Source organism: Jaculus jaculus, chromosome 4 (genome assembly GCF_020740685.1).
Source record: "Jaculus jaculus isolate mJacJac1 chromosome 4, mJacJac1.mat.Y.cur, whole genome shotgun sequence".
Taxonomy (NCBI): Eukaryota; Metazoa; Chordata; class Mammalia; order Rodentia; family Dipodidae; genus Jaculus; species Jaculus jaculus.
Window position 1 is genome coordinate 141,280,025 of NC_059105.1, and position 6,807 is coordinate 141,286,831.

The window sequence follows — 6,807 nt, forward strand, 5'->3', positions numbered from 1 at the left end:
AGGCTAAAATGATGACTGCAGAAAATGACTGATCTCACCCAAATTTTTTGATGGTACAACCCTTTAAAAGAAATATCATATTTTAACATCACTATTATTCTGGGAAGAAAACTAGATAATTCTTCCTAATTTATTTATATGGGTTGATACCAAAATAAATGTGATCAGTTGATTCATATTAGATCAACTGGATACTGCAGTTCTGCCAACTGGCTGGATTCTCTCAAGGCCAACACATGTCATTAGACTTCAGGCTCAGGCTAGTAAGACATGTATAAAAATTAGCTCTGTGTGAACCACATGGAAAAAATGTTTGAAAACAAAAGTGAACACTTCATTATTTCTATGTTTACATAAGAGAGGCCAATGTCTTCCTTTGAAAATAAAATTCTACCATGAAAAATTCATGAGAAAACTGAGTATTAACAGCATGACTTACATTTTCTCTCAACATAAGCTATTTTTAAGAGACAATTTAGCAAGCACTGGCTCCAATCAGGACAACGGGCGTGCAAGTGCAGACAAACCAATGAGCTCATGAAACAGCAGTGACTATTGTTGGGCATCACGGGTGGTGCTAGGCGGAGTACAAGAAACTTCCTCAAAACAAACAAACAAACAAAACCCTTCCACCAGGAGAAACTGGACAGAAAGAAGTTTGGGGGTGGGGCATCTGGGAAATGCTTAACAGAGAAAAGTTTGATTTTTATGGATTTAAAGGAAATCTGGGACCTCCCGTTCTTAAAAACTTACACAAATGAGACATGAAGTCTCTTGGCTCCAGCTTTAACTCAATGTCTGAAGCATTTCCCTTGGAAGTGAAGACTCAAGTTCTGGGGTGATCGCCACTAGCTTTATGAACAGTCATTTCTCAGTTCGCTAGGCCCTAAGAAGAGGATGATGGCAGATCTTTTTTATACTTCCTGTTTCTTTTGAAAAGACAGTGCCTCTATTATTTTCTATTGTTTTCTGCTCAAATAGTCCTATAATTGCAGTACCCAAATTATACTAATAAATTTTCCAGTCTACAGTAGTAGGTTTGTAAATAAGCAAAAATGAATGATACAAATTTACTCTTTTTAGGTCTTTACTGCACAATCTTGAAGGATTTAATATAAATGAACTAACAATACATGTTCAAGTCCTGTAGCACAGCACAGGTAATTGAGACCCTTCTTCTGGTCCCCCAGTCCTGCCCCTAGGCTTCAGTCCAAACCACTGTGCAGGCTGGTAGCACCACCAGGCCACCGCTGCCTTGGCCCTCTTCTCACACCATGTGAGGTTTTCTAAAGCCACTTTTGTATATAAAATAAAGGATGAGGACCATGTGTAAAGTAGTATTTGAGGAACAGCCTTCTCCTATGACATATGACAGCTATCTGCCAGTTTCTCATCATGATCCATGCATAATACATTAGAGCAAACAAAAGAAAAAAGACTTGCTGGGCGTGGTGGCGCACACTTTTAATCCCAGCACTCAGGAGGCAGAGGTAGGAGGGTCACTGTGAGTTCAAGGCCACCCTGAGATGACAGAGTGAATTCCAGGTCAGCCTGGACTAGTGTGAGACCCTACCTCAAAAAACCAAAAACAACCAACCAAAAATACTTTCCTGACAATTTCTGTTTAGTATCAGCATGCAGTAAGGCACTGCACATAGTTACTTAGTTTCAGAGGTCTTAAGAACAATTGAATAATCTCCCTTTTGAGTATCTTTATGCTTGCATATATGAATACATCCAAGGTGGTCAGGTAGTCATGTGTATAGATATTTGCAGACATGCACATATATATTCAAAAACAAAAATAAGTGGAAGCTTTGTGTTAAAGACTGCCTAGAAGGAGGTCAAACTTTCCTTTTATTATTATTTACAAGTAATTAACTAACATCTTCATAGATTAAGTACTATTGTCTGATCTAAAGTCTTTGTTTCACCAGAAACACAAGTGGTCTGGCATAATAAATCAGAACTACCAAATTTTTTCTTTTTCTTTTTCTTTTTCTTTTTCTTTTTTTTTTTTAAAGAAAGGAAGTCACATCAAACTAAACCAAACTTTTCTTTTTTGTTGAGGTACAGTTTTTCAGTTTTTTTATAACGCTGAGGGCAAAACCAGAAAATTTTGGAACTTTGTAATAGCTGGTTTACTACAATTAAATGCCTCTCAAAATAATCTAAATTTTTGACCTGATAAAATGAATAACCTATATAGAACACTATTAATCAGGCTGGGGAGATGGCTTAGAAGTTAAGGTGTTTGAATGCAAAGCCAAAGGATTCAAGTTTTATTCCTCAGGACCCATGTAAGCCAGGTGCACAAGGTGGCACATGTTTCTTGAGTTTGTTTGCAGTGGCTGATGGCCTCGGCATGCCTATTCTCTCTCACTCATTTTCTACCTCTCTCTCAAACAGGTAAATAAATAAACAAACAAACAAAAAAAAAAGAATGGGGCTTGGGCATGTGGTGCATGCCTTCAATCCCAATAGTCCAGAGGCAGAGGTATGAGGTTCATCCTGAATTGGAGGCCACTCTGAGACTACATAGTTAATTCCAGATCAGCCTGGACCAAAATGAGATGTTACCTTGAAAAAAATAAATAAATAAAACAAGGCAATCAAACAAAAACCCTTTAATAATGGCTTGAGTTAAGCCAGATTGAAACCTGGATCTCCTTCTTCAGCACTGCTCCTTGCCAGCTAACTAATTATGTCCTCTACTTGCAAACATATAAATAACCTGATACCTTAGTCCCTTGTTATTATGATTTTATAAGAAAGTTTTAGCTCGGCTTGATTAGATGAAACAGGCACATACTGCTTAGCCGAGAACTCACGTTTTCGGGTTCTATGGAAAGCAGCATGGAAAACAAAGAGAGGAAGCAGTCCCATGTTCAGAAAAGTTAAGCAGACTGCTCCCTGGAGATGCTGCACTGACGCTTCAGCTTCGGATGCTACTAACTAGTTTGGGTAGGGCTTGATAGTAAAACCGACCAATTTAGCTTTCCTGACTGTTAACTAACTATTCCACAATGAACCTGCTCTCACACTGCACACGTTGTGGTGTTCCTTTTACGTACACATTTTCTAAAATATATGCTCAAAGTAAAAACATCCAAATTTGCAAGACTATGAAATACTAGTAAAAACCATACATCTGATGTACAGTCTAGAAATAAGAATCAAATTCAGTAATAAAGATACGATCAATACTTACTGTAAACATTTAAAAGAAACCTTCAGCTCCCATAGAGTTTGGGGCCTGTTATCCTTTGCTGTTTGTAGCCAGGGCTACAGCTGTGACTGGCTAGGCAATTCCATGGAGCTGCATATTTGCAAGTTTCTTGTGTTCACATTCTGTGACCAGACTGTTCAGTTCTGCTGCACTGGAGCCAATAAGAATCTTCAAGTCACAAACAAACTTGTGCACAAATCACTTGCCTAGAACTTTACAATTCATGTCCCCATCATAATAATACCATAATGCACGAATGAGTTTCTCATAGTTCATTATAGGCTTGTTTTTACGTTGACCCCATTTTTGTGCAACCAGTTCAGGCTGGTTTAGCTTAAACTCTCCTTCATCACCAACCCAAGAAATACAGTCTCGAGCACCCTTGTCAGTGAGAAGTTCCAGCAAAAATTGCCACAGCTGGATTTGACCATTGTTTCCTGTTCTGTTCCCCGGTGAACTTCGATCTTCTTCTGAAACCTTGGGGCTCTCTGTACCTTAGCTGCCTTTGCACGACTGTTTATAACCTTAATGGTGGTCGGGTAGCCCACTGCACTGAGGCTGGGATAATCTACACAGGTTGACCAATTGTAACTATCTCATTCATCTGCTGTTCTTGGCTTGCCAAGACATATTTTTCAAAGAAGCTACAGATGACTCCAGAGAATTTCTCAAGGGACCCGCTGAAAAAAAATCTTCTTAGTTGAGACTACATAATTCTCTTCCTGAAATGTTGAGTGTGGTGAGGTCTATATCATGCTGAACTCCTTCATTACCCAAATCACCCAAGGCAGGACTTGGTCTGTGGACCACTGTCTAGGACCATAGGGTACCCCAAGGCCTCCTGTTCTTTCCTATATCCTTCCAGAGCAGCAGCCCATCTTGTCACTTGCTCCGAGGTTTCATCTGAAATGGTTGTAATGTAAGGTTACAGAGATTAAAAGCCTCGTTACCATGCTAACCTGCCTTCTTAGCTTTTGTAACTTGCTTGCTTGCTTGCCACAAATTGACTAAAGAACAACTATTTTAAGATGATAGTCTCTGATCTTGAACCTTGTTCAACTGCCTAGTTCCCGAACCCTGTCTCAGTTTTCTGGAACTCAGGAAGCCACTGTCCTGCCTGTGGTCACTTCTGGCCTAGGCAAGCAACACCAGATGGACTCCACCAATCAAAATCCACTCTATATGGAAAGTCCCTTGAGCAAGACCCCCTCCCTAGCTCTGTGGTTTTTCCCTATATAAACCCTGTAAAGCTGCTATTCGGGGCTCTTCACCCCTCCTGCGTGGGGACTCTGTGTTGAGCCCCGGTGCACTGGTACTTCAATAAACACCTCTTGCTGTTTTGCATCGAGAAACGTCAGTGTCAGTCTTTGGGGTCTCGCTGGATTCCCCAGGCTTGGAATCCCTCCGTGAGGAGGGGTCCCAACAGTAACATGTTTTGTAAGATGTGCTTCTGCGTCTGCATGGTGGGCGTCAGGATCAATTACCACTTCAACAGTTTCTGCCGTCTTCGCCATTTCAAGAATGTTCAGCTTTGGCTCAATTCCTTGGTAAGAGATGACCAGTACATTGAGCTGTGCAGTCCCATCTGTTTTTACTCCCTGGTCAAGCAAGCTTCGTTCTGGATCCAGCTGGATATCTTGCAGACAAACTTCATGAGCATCCAAAGAACACAGAAGTCTTGGTTCTAGCAAATTTCTTTAAATTGCCTATGGGGTTCATTGATGTCTATGGCCTGACTTACACATTCAGCTGGGGTGTAGGTCTGTTCCACAGTATTCTCCTTTGGGCACTCTGGCTTCTCAGTTACACCAATCCCAACTTCTATGAGCTTCTCTGCCTCTCTTTCAGTCATGGCTTCAGTATTTCATAAGCCTCGTCTAGCTCCGGGATCGGCGCTCCACTGCCACCTGAGAAGGGCAGCGGTGCGCCGCGCTGCGCTCGCGGCCTCTCTCCAGCGAAGACCCGCGGCTCGCGTCATTTCAGGGTGCAGCCCAGGGCCCTTGCCACGGAGGAGATGCCGAGAAAGCCCAGCCCCTCTCCCACGCACCCACGCACCCCGGGGCAGCCATGTAATATTTTCAAATCTACAAATAAAAAGCAATTATTTGGAATGCTCTATGAGGAACAGCATTATATTAGCTATCTGATTAAATTCAAAATTTGATAACAAACTGATTTAACACACAGAGACTGAATTAGTCAATAAAAACGTGAGATAAATGCCAATACTTTTATAGCTCAAAGCACAGTGGGAAAACTAAAAATATTTCACTGGAGTTTGTAACAACTACTAACTATTGAAGTCATCCAGAAAGATATACATGCACACACACACACACACGTGTGTGTGTGCATGCATAATTAAAAAATATTATTCCATAATAAACCTGACTATACAGTAAACTCTTAAGTTTGCGTAACATAGTTCTGTGAAATACATTTACATGAATTTTCACAATCTTTTCATTAACCGTATAAAACAACATATATGCAGTCTGTGAAATATAACAAAATTTATAGAATTCATATTTGTTAATCTAATGAAACAAATTATTATTCCCTTGATAGCAATGTAATTCAGTAAGATATCTATCTTGAGAAGAAAGATAATCATTCCTTTTCACTATATTATGGAATTTAATAACCAGTTTGTGAAACAACATAAATATCTGGAAACAACTCACTCAGCAGAGAATCAATGGCATATATATATTATATTATATTATATTATATTATATTATATTATATTATATTTATATAATTTTTCTTCAAGTTTCCTACAAGAACCTTCTGGAAGGGTTCACAAGTGATATATCAATGAATATTGATATCTTTGTACTGTTACCTACTTGGTAATAATATTTTACATATTTAGAAAGATTCAGCTTAGACAGGCTTTTTGAAAGCACTAAATTAAAAAAAAAATGTCTTTATTATTTAGGTCCAGGCATGCAATGGAATTAGTTAGATATTATGCCTTGGGCTGGAGCGATGGCTTAGCAGTTAAGAGCTTGTCTCTGAAGCCTAAAGTCCCTGGTTGGAGGCTTGATTTCTCAGGACCCACCTTACCCAGATGCACAAGGGGGTACATGCATCTGGAGTACCTTTGCAGTGGCTGGAAGTCCTGGTGTGCCCATTCTCATTCTCTCTTTCTCTGTAGCTCTCAAATAAATAAATAAAAATAAACAAAACAATTTTTACAGAAAAAAAGAAACTATGCCTTGTGGGGTTGTAGAGATGGTTTAATTGTTAAGGTATTTACTGGTTTTTGTAGTCAGGTCCGCATTGCTGGTAGAAATACCCCAACCAAGAGCAGGCTGTGGGAAAAAGAGGTTTAATTTGGCTTACAGACTGGAGGGGAAGTTCCACTATGGCAGGGGAACTCTATGGCATAAGCAGAGTGTGCCAAACACTGGCATGGGGAAACTGGCTATAACATCCATCAGCCCGCCCCCAACAATACACTCCCTCCAGGAGGCATTCATTCCCAAATCTCCATCAGATGGAAACCTAGCATTCAGAACACTTAGGCTTATAGAGGACACCTGACTCAAACTGCCACATTGGTGAAGACTAAG

The 6,807-nt window shown here is 40.1% G+C and overlaps 1 pseudogene; it reads right to left on the reverse strand.

The window, feature by feature from the left end:
* Positions 1-3,259: 3,259 nt before the first annotated feature.
* Positions 3,260-5,081, reverse strand: LOC101615651 (annotated as a pseudogene).
* Between the last annotated feature and the right edge of the window lie 1,726 nt (positions 5,082-6,807).